This window comes from Cucumis melo, chromosome 6, assembly GCF_025177605.1.
Source record: "Cucumis melo cultivar AY chromosome 6, USDA_Cmelo_AY_1.0, whole genome shotgun sequence".
In the NCBI taxonomy this organism is placed as follows: Eukaryota; Viridiplantae; Streptophyta; class Magnoliopsida; order Cucurbitales; family Cucurbitaceae; genus Cucumis; species Cucumis melo.
This window is the reverse complement of record NC_066862.1, coordinates 24,913,015-24,933,831: the sequence shown is the minus strand read 5'-3', so window position 1 is coordinate 24,933,831 and position 20,817 is coordinate 24,913,015. Positions and strand designations below refer to the sequence as shown.

General features: G+C 33.2%; 1 long non-coding RNA gene and 2 other non-coding genes across 3 annotated transcripts; 1 reads left to right on the top strand and 2 right to left on the bottom strand.

The window, feature by feature from the left end:
- Window positions 1–8,865: 8,865 nt before the first annotated feature.
- Window positions 8,866–8,959, bottom strand: LOC127150106 (small nucleolar RNA R24). The gene has a single exon (XR_007822123.1). It is a non-coding gene; the product is annotated as a small nucleolar RNA R24 (small nucleolar RNA).
- A 5,767-nt stretch (window positions 8,960–14,726) lies between these two features.
- Window positions 14,727–15,273, top strand: LOC127149775 (uncharacterized). The gene is made up of 3 exons (XR_007821452.1): window positions 14,727–14,744; window positions 14,857–14,959; window positions 15,061–15,273. It is a non-coding gene; the product is annotated as an uncharacterized LOC127149775 (long non-coding RNA).
- Window positions 15,274–20,683: 5,410 nt separating this feature from the next.
- Window positions 20,684–20,777, bottom strand: LOC127150107 (small nucleolar RNA R24). The gene has a single exon (XR_007822124.1). It is a non-coding gene; the product is annotated as a small nucleolar RNA R24 (small nucleolar RNA).
- Window positions 20,778–20,817: the final 40 nt, after the last annotated feature.

The window sequence follows — 20,817 nt, the reverse complement described above, 5'->3', positions numbered from 1 at the left end:
AGATCAGATAGTTGTAATAACCAAAAGAATTCAACAAAATTTGTTCCTACAACTATCAATATTAATACTGCTCAAACTATTGAACCTGACATTGTTAGATCTTCATCAAAACAAAAATTGTCAACTCCAACTCCTTGGATTTATCATTAATGTGGTAAGGAATGGTACATCAGACCATTATGCTATTCCTTGCATAAATACTCGTATTATCAACAACAGAAGGGTTATAGATCATTAGATATAACTCTAACACATCTTTAGCTGTTAAAAAGAAGGGACAAAGTCTGGAAAGTAAAACAGTCTTCAGAAAAATGTAGTATTGTCTTTACTACAATTCAATCCCTAACATATGAGTTGTATTTTGATAATGGGTGTTCCAGACACATGGCAAAAAATCATTTGATTTATCTAAACTTAATGAATGTTTCTCTGGTCATATAACCTTTGGGAATGGTGCTAAAGGAAGAACTCTATTAAAAGGTAATATAATGAAACATGATTTACCACGACTAAATGATGTTAGATGTGTTGAATGACTTAAAGCTAATCTAATTAGTGTGAGTCAACTTTGTGATCAAGGTTACATTGTTATTTTCAGTAGATAAGGTTGTGTTGTGATTGATATTACTAGAAATATTCTTATGAATGGGACCAGACAGAATGATAAATATTATCATTGGGTATCCAACAATAATCAAATTTGTAATATGTCTAAAGAAGATCAGAAAAGTTGTGGCATAAAAAGCTTGGTCATGCTAGTCTAAGTACTATCAGCAAGGTTGTTATGAATGAAGTAGTATTGGGTATTCCTGATATTGATCTACATAATCAAGTACTTTGTGGTGATTATCAGTTTGGCAAGCAAACCAAACCATCTCATAAAAGTACAAAGAAATGTTATACTAACAGAGTCCTTGAACTACTGCATGTGAACTTAATGGGACCTATGCAAACAAAAAGTCTAAGTGGAAAGAAGTATATGTTTGTATGTGTTGATGATTTTTCTCGGTTCAAATGGATAAGGTTTCTACGTGGGAAATCTGATACGGCTAAAGTGTGTATAAGTTTGTGTATGAAACTACAATGTGAACAGGAAAAGAGTATTATTCGTATTATAAGTGATCATGATAAGGAGTTTGAGAATGAAGAATTTAACAAATTTTATGATGAAGAAGGTATACATTATGAGTATTCTGCTCCTCTAACACCTCAACAGAATAGGGTTGTAGAGAGAAAAAATAGAACTCTCCAAGAGATGGCTAGAGTCATGCTACATGCCAAAAAGATTGCATTACAATTCTGGGCTGAAACTTTAAACACTACGTGTCACATTCATAATCGAATAACTACTCGTTCTAGAACAACTGTAACGTTATATGAACTATCGAAAGGAAGAAAGCCCAAATGTTAAATATTTTCATGTTTTTTGGAGTGCCAATTATATCCTTACTGATAGAGACTATCATCGAAAATGGGATGCTAAGTCTGATAAAGGTTTCTTCTTAGGTTATTCTCAAAATAGTCATACTTACAGAGTATTTAATACAAGAACGAAAGTGGTTATGGAAATTATAAATGTTGTAGTAAATGACAATGAACAGTCATTGTACAGACATACAGATGATGAGGAAGAACTATTAGTTCAATCATCTATTTCTAGTGTTCCCTCTTAACAACCTAATCCAGTTGGTTACTCAATTAATACTGAAGTTATTAGCAACAATAACAACTCCAGATCTATTAAAAAAGAAGTAATGTCAAATGAAGAAGAAAATGTTTCATCCTCACATGTTCAGAAAAATCATCCTTCAACTCCATAATTGGTGTTCCATCTGCTGGGATTACTACCAGAAAGAAGGATAAGATTGATTATACCAAATTAATTGCTAATATTTGTTATACATCTTCTATTGAACCTAGATCTATGGAAGAAGCCCTCAAAATTGATTTCTGGATAAATTCTATGTAGGAGGAGCTATTACAATTTCAAAGAAATAATGTATGGAATTGGTTCCTAAACCTGATGAAGCAAATATCAAAGGGACAAAGTGGATATTAAAAAATAAGACAAATGAGAAGAGGTTTATAACAAAGAACAAAGCGAGGTTGGTTGCTCAAGGCTATTCACAGGTTAAATGTGTTGATTTTGATGAAACCTTTGCGTCTGTAGCTAGACTAGATGATATACGCCTTTTACTTGGTATATTGTGCATCAGAACATTCAAGCTCTACCAAATGGATGTTAAAAGTGTCTTTCTAAATGGGTACTTGAATAAAGAAGTTTATGTGGCACAACCAAAGGGTTTTAATGATCCAATTTGTCAATAGTATGCGTACAAACTAAATAAGACATTATATGGGCTCAAACAAGACCAGGGCTTGGTATGAACAATTAACCATCTACTTATGTTACAAAGGTTAATCTAAGGGAGGGGCTAATAAGACCTTATTCATATAAATCTGACAAGGATATGATTGTAGCACTAATATTTGTTGATGGCATCATATTTGGTGAATTTCTAGAAGAGTTAGTTAGCAATTTTATTAATATCATGCAATCTGAATTTGAGATGAGCATGGTTGGAGAGCTTTCTTATTTTCTTGGACTTCAAATTAAGCAGAAACAAGAAGGGATTTTTATATCTCAAGAAAAACATGCAAAAAAATATTATTAAGAAGATTAGACTTGATAAAGCAAGCCAAAAGAGAACTTCAACTGCTACACATGTTAAAATTACCAAAGGCACTAAAGAACCTGTTGATAATAAATTATATAGAAGTATGGTTGGTAGTTTGCTTTACTTAACAGTTAGTAGACCTGACATTGCCTTTGATGTTGAAGTGTATGCTAGATTTCAATCTGATCCCCGAGGTTCACATCTTGTTGCTGTCAAAAGAATTACCATATAATACAAATGCCACTTTAGTTGGTTATTGCGATGCAGATTAGGCATGATGTTCAAAGGACAGGAAGAGTACTTTAGGAGGATGCTTCTTTCTTGGAAATAGTCTAGTTTCCTAGTTCAGAAAAAGAAAAATTGTGTTTCCCTTTCAACAGCTGAAGTTGAATATATAGCAATCGGAAGTGGTTGTACTCAACTAATGTGGATGAAGCAAATGCTCCTTGAATATGGTATTGAACAGGATACCATGACTCTCTATTGTGATAATATGAGTGCTATTGACATTTCTAAAAATCTAGTTCAGCACAGTAGAACTAAACATATTGACATCAGGCACCATTTTATCCGAGAACTTATTGAAAAAAAATTATTGTACTTAAGCATGTCAAGTCCTCTTTTCAGCTGGCAGATATTTTCGCTAAACTTCTTGATGTTTCATTTAAGAGCTAGATTAGGGGTATGCATAATTTAATTTTTTTAATTGAAAAAGAAAAGTGTTATGGTGGTGGCATTTATGGCCCAGATTTAGTGGCAACGTTTACATTTGTAACAGTTTTTTCAACCCACTTATGTTTAAATACTTTTGATAAGCGGAAACTCTATCTTTCATTTCATGTTCATTGAGCTTAAGAAATCCTGCTCATCTTCAAGTTGTGACCGTGGTTCTTGATTCTTGAATAAGCAAAATGGTGAATACTCGTCGTGGGAAGTATCAAGTTCATTTAACCCCAATTGGTTCTGAAGATGATAACTCCATAACAAACATGCACAATGTTCGAATGAGAAGGAATCGATTCAAAACTACTCCTTATATGCGTCCTTATCGACTACCATCTGAACGAAATCATGTATTACCTTCTGATCCCACTAAGGAGTTTTTGTTTACTGATCCTGTTTAGTTGAATGTTTCTGAGAATGTTGGACATTACGAGTCCAATTTATCTAATATGGACTCAGATGAGAGGGATGATGTACCTCTCATTTATATTTTGAAGCGTGGGGTGTTTGGCAAAAATCCTCAACCAGATAGTAGTGTTCCTGGTACCTCTACTGTTGTTCCCTCTCCAAGTGTTCCCTTTGTATCACTGCACTTCACGAGTAGTTCTTCAAAGGATGATGTTCTACCTTCGAATGAACCATAACATTCAGGTGAAAATCTAGAAAATCTATCCTAGGATTTAGTTAATATTGATCAAGGATCTAATTTGTCACATGTTAAGCCAGAATCAATTCCTACATCTGAAAACCCTGCATCTGAACATTCTACTGAAGCTCAAGAACCTAATAAGGGAAATGAAGCGAGCAGAGATATTCTTGACCCTGTATCTGATGTTGGTGAGGATCGTCCTCAGAAGAAATCTAGGAAGGCTTCAACTCGTCCTAAAGTCATTACTACAAAAACTGGACATCGTAAAGTACCCCCAAACATTCCATCTATTCCCATTGATGGAATATCATTCCACCTTGAAGAGAGTGTGCACAAGTGGAAATATGTAGTTCAGAGGAGAATTGCTGACGAAGTTAACATATCTGACAAACATCACTCTTGTCTAAGTGTAATGGACTTGGAGATTCAAGCTGGCCTTTCCAAAACCATCTTCAATGTGGGGCAATTTTATCCTTAATAGATTAGGGAGTTCATAGTGAATTTACCTTCTGAATTTAATGATCCAAGCAGCCCTGATTATCAGATCGTTCATATTAGAGGAGTAGTGTTTAAGATATCACCAGCTATCATAAATGGCTTTCTTGGAAATTCTGTTATAGCTGGCTCTCAACCCTCCCAAATTTCTAATGATGATTCGGCTTTGGTTTTATCTGGAGGAACATAATCTCTCTGACCTATATAAATGGTATCCCTGCTGTCTCTCTAAGTGTCAAATATTTCATCCTTCATAAGATTGCAATTGCCAATTGGTTTTCATCATCTCATACATCTAGTGTTTCTGTGGCTTTGGGCACGTTTCTGTATCAGATATGTAATTATGAAACTGTGTACGTTGGTCTCTTTATCTATAATCAACTATTGAGGCATGTTGATACTTTTGGGGTCAAGATTCCTAATCCATTGCCAAGGTTCTTCTCGTGCTTGTTGATTCACTTGAACTCTGATATATTGACTCCAAATGATGCTTATAGTCCTAATCCCAAGACATTGGTGTTAAGCTACAAACTTTTTCAAGGAAGCTCACGTGTTATCAATACACTTACAGTTGAATCTCGAGCACTCTCTACCTCTACAAATCTATTTTCCAACAAAAAACTTGAAGTGGACAATCTTATTTGTAATTTGAAGAGCTTATTGCCTTCTACTAGTTCCATTGATCAAGATCAGGAGTAAATCTTTTCTGTTCAAAGGCGAGAAGAAGTGTGGCATGGAGGTGTGTGAAGAAGACAGAATGAAGGAGACTCGTTTGTTTTGTGATTGACTGATTAATAGTTGTTTATGGTAGTCCATGTAGCTGCTTTTTTTTTTGTTTATATGGGCTTTTTGGTGATTTTTTATGATTGTGAAGATTGTTACTGATAGTTGATGTAGCTCTTTATGAGATATATGTTTTGTTGCTACTGATTAATAAACCTGATTGTTCTATGAATGTTTTTTTTAATCTCTGTAATGAATGATGTTGTGGAATGATTCTTAGTAGCTTGTTGCGACATGAGTTGTTTGACTGAACATAAAAAGATTTCTCCTCTTTTTGAGAAAAGGGGAGTTTGTTGGAAGTTTTGTCAAAAAGATTTATTGAGAATCTTTTTGTTTTTAATAAGGTTAAATTTCAAAAGATAAAAAGATCTTCCAAAATATTTGGAATCTTTAGCTAAGATATTTTTGAAATTTATACATATATATTGTCTTACTTGATGTGAAGATTATCGATTTATTGGGTGGAATTATTTTCAAATCTGAGAACAAGAATTTGCCTGAGAGAGTTCGTCGGTCATATACACCAATGAGAAAAATAGTGACGACCATTGATGATTATATCTTAGTGATGTGTATTCACTGATGATTTTTTATAAGCAATATGAAGGAAGACTCTGCTTTACATAAATTTGATGATGAATTCAGGGGAGCAACCGATTGTCTTCAAGAAGATGTTTTCATAAATTCAGGGGGAGCTTGAATGTATCTATATGTTATTTTAATTGAAGAAGAATTGATACATATAAGAAGGAAGTACCTTATTGTATTGATTGTAATTCGACTTAGTTGAATCTTAATAATATTGCTTATGTAAGCTATATCACCTCCCCAGACGTAGGTGACATTCACCGATCTGGGTTACCAAGTTGAGCTACTTCACCTAGAAATAATGAGTGACCCTAATGTCAGTAGGTCAGCGATTGATTAGACTCTGTCGTCGAATCCAAGTTTAGAATAAGTGTTAATAGAGACACGTGGCATTTTGAGAGTAGACGTTTCTCGTTGTTGGCAGGTAATAATTCCAGCATGGAAAAACTCACTGAAGAGATCTATAAATAGAGGAATCCATATCATTTTAAAGTTACTTTTATCCTGAATTTACTAAGAAAGAATCAAAGGTGTCTCCAAGGATTCGAGACAAGTAATAAACTCTTTTCCGACAAGGACCCAAAGAAGTGTAAAGGAGACTCTTGGCTGAGAAAACTAGGTTAAGAAGCTAGTTGACTGTGACTGTGAGTGGTTCTCCTAACAAATGTTTCTGAAAAGGAAAAGAATTTCTATAAGATATTTGAATCCTTAACCCTATTTCTATGGAAACCATGATGATGTAAATTTCCTTTTGTTGTCAAATTTCCAAAATATGTATGACACATGAATGAATAAAAGATCTCAAATGAGGTAATAAGCAACTCATGCAGTATAATGTGTGAACTTCTAAGAGAAAGAAGGGTTTGAAAACCAATTCCTTTGGACCTATATGGTAAATATGTTGTAACATGTGACTTGTGACGTACATTATTGTTGATGTTAGTATTATTCGAAAAAATGAAAATGCTTGTGAGATATTAAAAAACTAAAATGAGACTATCTTTATACCCTATGCGATGTAATGCCTTATCCATGCGGTGTAGCTTAGGATAAGATGTTCTATTCTTATTGTGTGATCAAGAATAGAATGCTCTATTCTTGTTGTGTAATATGGAATAGAATCCCTTATTCATGTTGTGTCATCTTAAATAGGATGTCTAATTACTTGTGTGATTTGATATGAGTTGCCCTTTACTTTATATATGATATGGCATTAGAAGACGCTTTATGCGTGAAGAAATTGATAGTATCGTCAAATGGATTGAGATTTTTCCACTTGTCCGTAACCAGGCAAAAGAGTGTGGTAAATGCTTGAGCCAAGGAGATGTTACAAAGACGTAGTTGAATTTACAAAATAAATTTGGGAGAGAAATGTTTAGTATGCAAGAGGCATACGAGTGATAAGTATTGTGAAAACTGATTTACATTTTGGTATAACACCCGATTTGGCAATTGAGTATGTTGGAATAAAGCAAACTTGATTGTATTTAAATTGTTTGATAAAAGATCTCACTCACTAGGCATTTTCGTCTAACCTTTCAAATGTCTTCTTTTGTTTCCCTTAGGTAGTGAAGGTCATCCGGCGTTGAACTTGCAATCTTGATCGCCTCCCGTGCCTCCTCAATTGGATCATTTTAGTAGTGGTCACTGTGATCTACTCGCATAACATATAATAGCTAGACGAGGGAAGTCCAAGTCTTGTTGTGTCATGTTTATTAGTTTTGTAACATATGTTGTAAAAGTATTGGATGTACCTATATTTGAATTATCAATAAAATTCAAGTTCATCAAGTCTACATTCCATATTAAGCTTCTTGCGATTGTCTTTTTATTCTACTTACTAGACGTTCATCGAGATTACTTTGCGACGAGTTCTGGCATAAGATGTCTAGGCGGTTGTGTCTCCATTCCATCGCATAGAGTGAATTGAAACCGGGAATGACATACATACATATATTTTTTTAATTGTATGAGATTTGATTTATTTATTGTGAGATAGTACATATTTTATTTTAATTGTAAATATTTGGTTTATTTTTTCTTTCCCATATAAATTCAATTTTTTTTATTGTCGTTGTTATATGGTTTTTTTACATGATTTTATCCTTTTTTTTCATTCCTATGTTTTTATGCTACTCGAGTTTTGTAGAAATGTATGTACATTTTTTCCATTTTTTTTTATTCTATAAATTCTATAGTTTTTCGAAAATATACATCTCATATATTATTTGGTATATAACATAATATATTGTAAAATTGTTATATTTGTACACTTATTTACTTTAGTTATTAATTTCAAATATATACCATTTTTGTATTAAATAGGGACATTTTCAAATATATTAAAATAAATTAAAATATTTAAAAGCTACTGCAAAATACAACTTTTCTAATTATATATCATATATATCATAATTAGTTATGATCACCCATAAATACAATCAGATAAATTAAATAAAAGAAAAATATTAAATAATTAATAGTATAAATATGTCAGTTTTAATATCCATAATAAATAGAGTCCAAGATATTTATGGGAAATAAATATAATGATTTTCTTATAAGTTTTTTATTTTAATTTAATGTTAAAAGTCAAATTGGTCCAACAATTTTGCTAAATCTTATTAATGAAAAGAATCGACAATTTAAGAGATTTGTGAAATCTTGTAGTTACATTCAATCATTTATCTAAATATTTCTTTAGTAAAAACAAGTAAATAGTTTAGGCCCAAGGGTAACAACAAGATTTTGCTGAAAATGCCATTACAGAAGCGACACCTTCTTACATGTAATAGCTCATCATTACAGTAACAGTTTATGCTTTGATCGTATTATGCTACAAAAAATAATGGCAAAGTACATTAAGTAAATGTTAAGGACTATAATAAAAAATCCAATCAAGCAAAATAAATAAAAAGATCAAAGTTGCTTTCAGCCAAGAGGAGAATGAAGGCTTAGAAGTCAAGTGTAACAAATATATTTCATTGAAGATACCACTACAAAAGTGACTTATTCTTACATGTTAGCAACTCATCATCACAGTAAGAGTAAAAGTTTTAGCCGGTCCTCCCCATTTTTCAATAACATTTCTGTCACACCACGCCTAAAACCACTCCACACGACCAAGTGAAAGTGTGACAGTCTAGACACTCAATGTCTATCTATTCACGAGATAATATGTTGGACGCCTAGTACGCGAAATTCCCTCACATTATTTTACTTCTTTCATGTGTGCCATAGACTTAGTTAATTTAGTAGAAAACTTTACTCAATGAAATGAATCGACTCTAACTAGAAGTCATATCGCCTAATGTTTGTATTGCATGAATTAACTTCATCAAAGGCATGCAACATACTCATATGGCTAACTCATAAACACTTCAAGCATTTAGATTGAAATCTTAAGAAAGAAAATACTTCATTAACGAGTAATAGGGTTTACAAAAGATTTTAGGATTGAAGTGAAATACAGATATAAAATAGCTTAAGTACAGATAACTTGATTACAAAACATCCCCCTTTCACCTAACTAGTCTATTTGCTATGCAATCCGACTGGTAGGTTGTTACTAAAAAGATATTAAAATATAATGCAACTATGGTATCACAAGCAAACAAGATGCAAGTCAAACACTGGACGTTCTTCGCTACTTGGGGAAGAGGGGAACAAAACATTTGAAAAGATTAGACGAAATGTCTAGTGAGGGGAATTTTTTCCACACATTTCATTTCAGTAGTAGGTTTTTACAAACACAACGCATAAATCATAAACTTCATTTAGCAAGCTCAATGCGATTGACAAGAAAGATTTTCTTTGGAAGTTCACCTTTTCCACACGTAAATCATTTCAATATAAATTATAAGGCATAAATTCACAAGTATCACAAATGTACCCATCACCTCGGTTGAGATGTCATTCATATATTCTCATCACCTAGTTATAGTTGTGTTGAGTAATCTCAACGCATCTGCAAGTATAACCACTTACCATACATGTATAGAGTGTTTTCCTATACATATCACAAAGCAAGTATAGGATAATCTTACAGCAGATCACGAAGCAAGTATAAGTCATTCATCGCATAGGGTATACTTTTCAAAACATAAATCATAATCCCTTTTCAAAACATATCCATTTACAAATCGAATGCGAATATTAAAGAATTTACATCAATACTTAATAGTTCAAATATGAGTTAAAAATCATTTTGGTTTCCAAAACATTTTAAAAACACTCTTGGATAACTAATACCTCCTCTTCTCGCTTGGACTCTCTTTCGACAGAGCTTTAGCACTTTTCAGATCTTCTTTGTAACTTTCCTTTAAGCTCACAAGGACTGTTTATACTAATCCTAAATTGGATTAATCATCCTTAAACTCGTCTTAACTCGCCAGCACCTACTTAATAATATTTCCTTTAACCATGCTTAACTTTTAACCTAACACGTGCCCTCATTAGAAGAAATCTGATCTTTAATGTCAGGTGGAAAAAATGAAAAATGGGCTTTAATGTCGTTTTTCAAAAGGCGGATGTTTAATGGTGGTTTTAAACCGACATTAAACACCCTGTTTTTTAGAACCGACATTAAAGCCCATTTTTATTTTATTTTTATTTTTTAATTTTGTAAAAATTCAACTTTCTCTCTCTTACTTTACTCTTTTCACAAACCCTCCCACACACGATTTTTCATCTTTCTCAAATTTCTTTCACCCTTCTCAATCTCATCACTTTCTTCCCTCTCTTCTTCGACAGTTGCCGCCACCACCACAGCATACATCAGTTTCTTCCATCCTTGTCGTCGTCTATGTCCTGTCGTTGTGCTCACCGTCGCCACCACTGTGTCCAGCCGACCCCTTTCTTCGTCTGACCCCTTTCTTCCTTCTAAAATCTGTATTTTTCTCTCTTCTTAATCGATCTCATACATTCTTTGGCCCTTTTTCAGCTTACAATCTGCATCAGCTTTAATTTGTACGTTACAAAGAGTGGAATCACACATAGAGGGAAAACCCAAAATAAACCCCACCGTTGTGGCCACGGTGCCGGACGACAACGATTCCCTTAAAGAACGAGTGAAATGCGGTATCATCATCTGGGTATCATCATCCTCCGGCGAAGAAGGGAGATTCCAGCAGGCAGCGACATACAGTCAGGTCAGGCGAAGCAAGAACAAAGTTATGTTTATTAAAATAGAAATTGTAGAATTATATACTACTTTTTGGGAGGCAATATTTGTCTTTTCTAGAGCAGCTTTAACCTTATACTTGGTATTTGACAATCAATTATCCAAACTATCTTCAAGTTAGGCAATTGGTAATAAAAAATTACTAATCTTACGTGCATTGGAATTTAACCTACTAATTAGTAATAACCCATTTAGCTTTTAATTTTGTTTGTGAATTTTGCAGGCCAAACTCCGAAGTCCTTCGTGGTGGAAAAGGTATTTAAATCAAAAGGAGTGGGAAGAGAATGAAGTTGCTACATTTAAAAATTTTTTAAGGGAAATTTCATATAAACCAACCTGCCAAATCTACTTTCTCAAGTCAGGATGATGCCATTAAAAAATTTTAGGGTTTTATTTCTTTAGCAAATAGAAACCATTCTTCAGGGGTAATTTATTAGAGTAGCTCATTCATTTTAGTATAGGAAAATTATCGCAAATTCATTTTAGTTTTAGTCTCAGAAATATATTAGCCCTTTTGTTTGATGAAAAAGTTGGCATGGATTTGCTCCATGGTTTCTAGGTTTCTGTTCTTGTCATTCTTTTCCCCCTTATAGACATGAATGCTTGCAAGATGGGAACCCATCTTTTTGTTAATTTCACACGGAGGATGTTCTAAAACGAATAGTTACAAGCAAAAGTGTGCAACTAATATATAATAGACACATAAATTTTCATAGATCACTAATACTACGTTAGCTACGTTATTGGTTAGAAAGAGAAAATGGTCTGAGGTTATTGAGGATATAGTTTATAAGATAAGCTAGCAATCTAACGTTTTTTTTATTGACTTGAATCCACCAGATCAATAATGTGCTAGAGCTTTGTACATAAACTATTTTTGATACTTAGCCATACCAATAATTTATTCATAGTAGTGTTTATTTATTTATTTTTTACAATTATAGGATGTGAAGATTGAACTTCTAAATATCTCATACCATACATATTTGATGGTACAGTTGAGTTTTGATGATTTAAATTTATATAATTTTGAGTTGTATATATTATGTTTATAATCATCTATACGTGTTTTTTGTGTGCACCCAAATGATAATAAAAACAATAAAATTGACAAGTTTTTAAAAAGAATCAAATTCCTCAACAGAAATCAATAATAATACAGAAAATAAACAACATATAGGATAAAAGTACATATATAAGCATGCAATTACAGAGAAGGTATTTAAAGTACATATATAAGCATGCTATTACTTAATAAGTATGTTTATTAAGTCGTTCAACCTTCAATTTTGTAGAAATTTTTATTTTTATCCTGAGAGTTGTTAACAATATTTCCTTGTCATATTCCAAAATCTCAATCTGTTTTTCATGTAGATAAAAAATCAGTGTCTGAGTAAAGTAGGCTCTGGAAAGGATGTGCGCCACTTCGAATTTGAATTTGTTTCTTCGGTAAGTTGGTAATTTCCACCTTTTGGTCATTCATTATTATTATCTTTTTTTTTTGTTGTTTTCATAATATGTTGCAATGACTGCATTTTGAACTAATTTTAGGTAATAGAATATGAAGTTGGTGATATCCTTGAGGTTCTTCCTAGTCAGAGCTCAGCTGCAGTAAATGCTTTCATACTGTAGTTATGTTGTTCAAATCAGATTCTTGTTTTTGATGGTTTTATTGTAATAATTGTTGTTTAGCCATAAGAACAACCAAGAGATATATTGTTCTCTGATCTGTGTAATCAAGCAAATCACAAGCACCAAATAATATGTAGGAAATTGATGGTTCAAGTTCAAGCTTCAATCAACTATTTGGAATTGAAGGTATTATACAAAAAAGTTTATCTTACCATGTTTCTCAATTTGTTTTTTAGGAAGACTTGAATGAACAAGTTACAATATTATCTTGGTAAGACTGTTATGTGGTTGCACTTGGTTTAGAAATATTTTTTGGTGGTGTTGTTTCAAATACTTAGTTTAACAATTTAGAAAAGCGGGAAGTTTAATTATGTGAAGAAAAAACTGTTTTGGTGGTGACTTTATGTTTGGTTCTTTTGTTTGGCAATAAAAAGACTATTATGGTGGTGACTATTTCTCAAAACTTGACTTGGTTTTTGAAAAACATGAACAGAAGTTGATAACAAAACAAGAAATGTAGATGTGGTCACTTATTAGATGCTTGGATTTTTTTATGCACTTATATTTTTCAAGTAACTAAAGGAGAATTTGTTCATGGGAAGTTACTGTTGTTTTTGACACTGATAGTTCAAATTTGTGGGTTCCATCATCCAAGTGCTTCTCTGTAAGTTCTCACCATCTTAGTAATTAAATGATTTATTTGTCTATTATATATTATAGCATGAAATGATTTTGAGTTGTCTGCAGGTGGCTTGTCTACTCCATTTTAGGTACAAGCACTAGAAGAAATCTGGGCTTTAATGTCAAGTGGAAAAAATGAAAAATGAACTTTAATGTCGCTTTTCAAAAAGCGGATGTTTAATGTCGGTTTAAAACCGACATTAAACATTCTCCCTTTTTTAAAAGTGACATTAAAGCTCATTTTTAATTTTTTTTTTAATATTGTAAAAAGTCAATGGTTTCTCTCTCTTTTTTTCCCCAATTTAATTCAGCAAAAACCCTAGGGTCGTCTTTCCCTCCCATACGTTCTTTCTTTTCTTTTTCCCATTCTTCTTCCTGTCCTTCCTCTACCCAAGCTCGTCGACCGCCAATTTCACGCACAGATGATGTTACGCACAAGCTTCGGCTGACATTCCACCACCAGACGTTCAGGCACAGACGACATTCGACCATCACAGACGACGTTCACGTACAAGCTTTGGTCGCGCCACCATAGGGATATCAATCGACTTGTCGGCGCCACCACAGACGACGTTCCCTTCCCTGATGTCCATAACAGACTTTCGCGCAGTAGATCCCCACGAATGGCCGCCCCAACTTCGCTCCACCACGTACGTTCCCACACTGATTTGATCTCTTTCACACTAAAACAAGGTCAAACAGTATATTTCTTTCACATTAATCTTTTCAATGGCGTCTGATAGCTTCATTGACAAGAACGTAGTTTTCAAGAGGCTAAAGGCCAAGTCGGAGAACAAGGTAAGTGTGACTAATTCATCTTCAGATTTGGATCAAAAATTGCACTAGATTAATTATGTTTGTTTTTTGTTTTTTCAGATCTGTTTCGATTGTAATGCGAAGAGGGAGGCTGTTAAAATAATTAGGGTTTATAATCAAATCAATATTTTCATTTCTAGATTTTCCTTTTCTGTTATTTTCCTTGTTTGTATTATTGGGAGTATATAATTTTGGAACTCTCTATTCTGATTATTCAAGTTATTATTCAATAATATTGTACAAGATTAACAGAAAATAGATTCTCAGGATATTTGGAATGTGGTTGCTTTTTGGTTGAAAGACTTTTGAAAAAAACTTTTGAAAGAACTTGCTTTGCTTCAATACATATTGATAAACGAACATTATGAGTTTCTTGGAAGCTAATTTAGAGTTCATACTGGATTTGGAGTAATACATTTTGAACCTTAATCCAAAGCAAATTCAATTTGTTTAGTAATACATCCCGGTCGAAGAGGGTGACATTGACATGTCTGCCGCCGATGACGACGCCATCAAGGTTCCCTCTGTCCTCTATTTCATAACTATAGAGATCCATTACCAATACAGTTGTGTAATGGAAGCTTGATCTGCGTGGTATGTGAATTTGTTGTCTTCTGTGGATGTTGCAGAAGCTGGACGAGATGAAGAAGAGATTGAAGGAGATGGAGGAGGAAGCAGCTGCTCTTCGCGAAATGCAAGCCAAGGTAGAAAAGGAAATGGGCGCCGTTCAAGGTTTACCTCCATCTCGAATTACCTTCGACTAAATTGATTTTGAAGTTCGTATGAAGCTACTGTAGCATCTTCAATCTGCCTGATTATAATTTCTTATACAGATCCTGCTGGTTCGGCTGTAAGTCAAGAAAGCAAAGAAGAGGCAGATTCGCGATCTGTATTTGTTGGCAACGTGAGATGAGATCTATGGTCTTGATATAAGCACGTTATTCTTCGTGTAGTTGGTCAAATGCTATTTCACAAGCATGCTGATCTTGATAATATTTCTTTTGCAACCTGACAAATTTAGTTTACACTACTTGCTAAGTTGTTTGGTTGTTAATTTCTGTAGATGAGCATATCCTAGGCGAAGATTAGGTTTACGTAGATGTCACTTGTTCCTGCAAATACAGTTACCAATGAGTGATTTCCTCGACTTTAGTGTCAATTAAATCACAGCTTGAGGTGGTGGAGAGTTTTCAGTAGTAGTTAGGATATTTTTATGATATATGGAGATGGGAGATGAGAATTGCTCATAAAGTTTATCATATCCGAAAGAGATATGCTTGGTGCAAATGAACTATGTATTTCTAGAAGTGGACACTGGACAGTGCTTGAGGGGAAGTGCTAATTACTAGACATACACTAAAATTAACTTTCATAAATCATAATAGCACTACACATTTATGGATGACAGACAAGTCACAGGCAGATGTTAAAATGTTGATTGCTTAAGTTTTTGTCTTAGTTGCCTTCTTTTCAAGTGGCCAAATAATAGAGTTGGGATTGGCATGAGTCATGATGCATACGGAAATATATTTTTTAAAAAAAATGTTTGACATGACCATCGATTACTGATGTTGGAGTAAATATCCTACACCGATTCCGTAACTTTTCTGTTGCTCTAGGAGCAGTTCACAAAGATTGGTTCATCTTCTTTTCTAGTTTTTAACTTTTAAGATAAAGGATCACATAGTCCATCAGGTTAAAGGAGAATCAATCAACCTGTTTGAGCTGTTTATTAGTTTTGAGTGCAATAAAATATTCATACTTTTTAAGTTGGTCCTCTTTGGTATTATACTGCTATCGTTTCCATGCTTTGCTTATGATTTAGTTTGTGTTTTATTAAATAACATTTAAGATGGAATTGGACTTGCAAGTTGATTATGCGTGTACACCTGAAGAAGTGCAGCAGCATTTCCAATCTTGTGGTACTGTCAACAGGGTTACTATTCTCACGGATAAATTTTGTCATCCCAAGGGCTTTGCTTATGTGGAGTTTGTTGAAGCCGAAGCTGTTCAGGAGGCACTTCTTTTAAACGAGACAAAGTTGCATGAAAGACAATTGAAGGTAGCTCCTTGGGGAAAGATGATTTACGTTTCTATTCTATCAAGTATTGGCATACTAATTTTACATTTTATTATTGGCGCCGTTATCTGTGCATGTTGTTTGAGTTCTTATAACTAATGTTAAATGGTTTTAATATCATTCTGTTCATCTCAGGTTCAACAAAAGCGAACAAAGTTAATGAATTGGTATATTGATATATCTAAGTACATGGAATGAATGTTGGAGAAGGGTGTAAATTATTCATATCTTACCTCATTCTCTTTTATAAATGACTCACCTTTTCTTCTCCTAAGGGATTTATGGACTAATTAATCAAAGAAAACTAAAGTGATGAAGGAGAAAGGGTTGTGCTGAAGCTAAGTATCACAAGATGGGAAGGTAAATAAAGTGTCTATTGCACCTTTATGTTCTTGATCTTGAACCTGTTGTATTGGGTCATAATCTTCTTTCAATATCATATTGTCCAACTTCAGCATTGGTTCTTCACTGCACAGTTCAAATGAGTCAAACATTTTAAATTTTATTTTTCAATTTTGTCATCAATTCATTATAGCCTGAAAATTTACCATTAGTCCAATATAATGTTAATCAATTTGGTTCTTTGAAAGCAAATAAAAGTCCATACTTTGCTTTACCACTTGAAGGTTCCGAATTAGGACTTAGGCTATGTAAAGTAGTTTTGAGATATTTTACAGTATGAAAATCTATGTCTTTTTTTAATGTTTTTGCGATTGTAGAACAAAGTGAAAGCAAGAGTATAATAGTTCTAGTAGTTGTGCCAATCATATCAGTATTAATCTTCTTGGCTTCGAGCAGCTTTTTTATCATTCGAAATGTAAGAAGAAGAGCTAAAGGTATGTAAAGCTTTCCTCCTCATTCTCTTGAATCATAAGGTTTTTGTTTCCATTTTTATTCATCTTAAAGTATCAGCAGATAATGAAGTTACTATAACTGAGCATCTAATAAATGAGAGTCTACTTGATGTGCCGATTATGATAATTGAGCAATAAGTTGAAAAGTAAAGCAATCATTTTTATTCACTTTCTTGATCCTGATAAGTCCAAGAGTAAGGATGATTTTATTCATAATTACAAGAATCTTAGAATGAATTGTTGGTTGTTGATTGTGTATTTTGTGTTGATATTTTTGTTATGAAATGCAATGGTAGGAAAGGGGAAGGCCTTTAATAACACTAGAGTGAAGCATAGAGTGAAGCGGTCGATTAAGGTGCCCACGATTAGTAACAAGCTAGCAGATATGATGATTATTCATGGAGGAAATATGGCCAAAAGCCAATCAAAGGTTCTCCATACCCAAGGTATAAAAATATGATTGCTTTACTTTTCAACTTATTGTGTTGATGTTGCTTATTTCTTTATAGATTGATATTGGTTTTCATAATAATGTTATGTAAAAAAATGTTGGTTATTCATATGGCGGGCAATATTATGAGCTAATCAATTACAAGAGTTCATAGGTTGCCACATAAAATGTTTTTTTTTTATTTGGAAAAAGGATTGTATATGATTGCATATATGGAATATTTCTAATAATAGATTGAAGAGATTTAGGAAAGCCTGATGGATGAGGTAGACTAAAGAGAGTTATGTGGATTTGGGTGTGGATATAAAATCTTAAAAACTTTTCATCCTTCTCCGCAATTTTAGTACTTCAAACAGCTTTGTTATTCTAAATAAATGGTTTATTTGGATATTGTTTGTAGATAATTGAAGTCATATCAGGTTGAAAGCTAAGCGATTGTGTAGAGATTGCCAAGCGACCGTTGAAAATTGAAGACTGAGAAGGCATTTAGGATTTTTAATTATTTAATTCTTGTATTAGAATCTTTTTTCATGTACTATTGTAGAATGTTAAACATAATATTAAGATTTTATTTTGTGTATTCAAATGTAAAAGACAAATATTATAGTTTCTAACATAATATGAATTTCATTGATTTGTTGGCGTGTGAAAAACATATTTATCTACATTGATCCAATGTCGGTATATAGGACAATAATGTAACAATTAAATAAAAATAAATTTGTAAAAATGAATCCAAAAACTAGGCTTTAATGTCGGTTTTAAACCGACATCAAAGTTCAACCGACATTAAAGGGCTTCAATAACACTATCAAAGATGTCGGTTGAAAACTGACAAACCGACATTAAAAAGGCCTTTAATGTCGTTTTTAAACCGACATTAAAGGGCTTCAATAACACCATCAAAGATGTCGGTTGAAAACTGACATTAAAGGCCTTTAATGTCGTTTTTAACCCGACATTAAAGAGGCCTTTAATGTCGTTTTTAAACCGACATTAAAGCCTAACCGACATTAAAGGCCTTTAATAACGCTCACAAAGATGTCGGTTGCTAAGTGACATTAAAGGCCTTTAATGTCGGTTTTAAACCGACATTAAAGGCCAAAATTCTTCTAGTGAAGTCAAAACGTTTGAATAATTATAAAAAGAATGATCAGTTTGATTGATGTTGTACTATTATTGATGAGCTGTTTTTCTTCATTTTGATCTTGTTGTACTATCATTGTGCTGAAAGTTCGATTGATGTTGTAATCCCACAAACTCTTTTCGAATGTGATCATATCTTTACCTCTGATTTGTGGTTCTATTTTATAGTCACGATATGCTTTCCAGTGCTATGAAGACTTCATATTCCGCTTTGTTAAGAATTTTGGTCACTTAGTTGGAGATTTGATACAGGAAAAGCATTGGTCTTGGCTCTTTTGGAGAGCTTAGGTAATTTTATAATAATTATTGATATTTAAACGGGAACTTCAGAGTTGTTGCTTGAGGACTTATATAGAGGGACCTTTTACAGGTATCCTGCACATCCTTTTGCTGATGGAAGATGGATGTTTCCCGAGATTGTTGAGTTTCATTGCTATGATAAATCCATGTAAGTCTGAAGTTTTTTATTTTTCTTGATTTTTAACTAATATAGTCAATCATCATCTTCAGTTCTCTTATGATTTACTTAAATAGCTATAATGACTGTTGCTTTAGTTAATGTAGTTAATCGAGGAGTGAGTTTTTAGTCTCTTAATTTAATTTATTGATAATGAGAAATTGAAATATTTATGCTAACTCATGTTTTTAATTTCCTTCAAAAGAAAAAGAAGTTTTGGGTTCTTTTGCATATTCCGATTGCTGCCATCGATCCATCTAACCACCCTCAGATCCTTTCGCATTGTGCAATAATAAAAGTTATGTTTGGTAACCAACCATTTGCTTTTTTTAATTAGTAATCAAATGTGAATATTTCTACTAGCAACTAGGTCATAACATTGTTACTTATCAATTCAACCATCTTGATGTATTTTACAGGGAGCTATCACTAAACAAATGACTGCAATAGAAGAAATGGTTGCAAATGAGTACAATTAGCCAGACCCTCATCTTTGTGACAAGATCTTGAAGATGGTCATTTGTGAAGCGTTCTAGTTTGCTATTAGTTGTAGTTTTAGTTATTGCTCTCTCAATATATTCTTTTTCTTTTTTTCTTTTTTTTCCTCAAAGGATGATCAGTGTATAATAATTAAGTTTCATAATTTCTTTGTGTTTGGAGCCAAGTTGTATGTACACATTATTAAGATTTCATTTTGTATATGTACAAATAAAAGATTTCATTTTTAACTATTCGGTGTCATACAAAATGGACAATAATGCAAGGATTTAATGAAAATAAATTTGAAAAAACGACATTAAAGACAACTTTAATGTCAGTTAAAAAAAAATTAAAGACATCTTTAATGTCGGTGGAAAAACGACATTAAAGATGTATCATAAGTGACATTAAAGACATATTTAATGTCGGTTATCCACCGACATTAAAGATGAACCGCAATTAAAGGCCTTCAATAACACCTTCAAAGATGTCGGTTTATAACCGACATTGAAGCCCAACCGACATTAAAGCCCTTTAATAACGCTCGCAAAGATGTCGGTCGCCAAGTGACATTAAAGGTCAGATTTCTTGTAGTGCCTGCTAACTAACCGAGAGAAAGTGAGTCATCACAGCTACTCAACTTTCTTCCCTCGCCTGCCTCACTCGCCTTACTTAAAATGCGTCAAAATATTTTTTGCGCTGCCTAGTTGTGAATGCATAGGAACTTCCTCAACACTTGTTTAAGACACATTAACACATGTCAAGTCGTGAGAAATACTTTCGGCCTTGACAACTCTTACTGCATATAGTCTTATCTCATAGCTTAGGAGGAGATCAGAGTCACAATTCCCGTGTAGTATAACATCCACAAAAGTTCAGTATGCGACATGAGGAAAACTTTATCAAGAAAGTTCTAAGGAATATAATCAGAGATACATCAAGAAAAACCATTGAAAGATTTAAGCTGTTTACAACAAACATGAGAATTAATGCTCAGAAGTCAACCATGATAAAAGGATTTCATTGGAGACACCACTATGAAAGCGACCTCTTCTTACATGTTAGCAGCTCATAACCGCAACAAAAGGTTCAATGAAGAGGTTCTCCTATTGTGAGAAATAT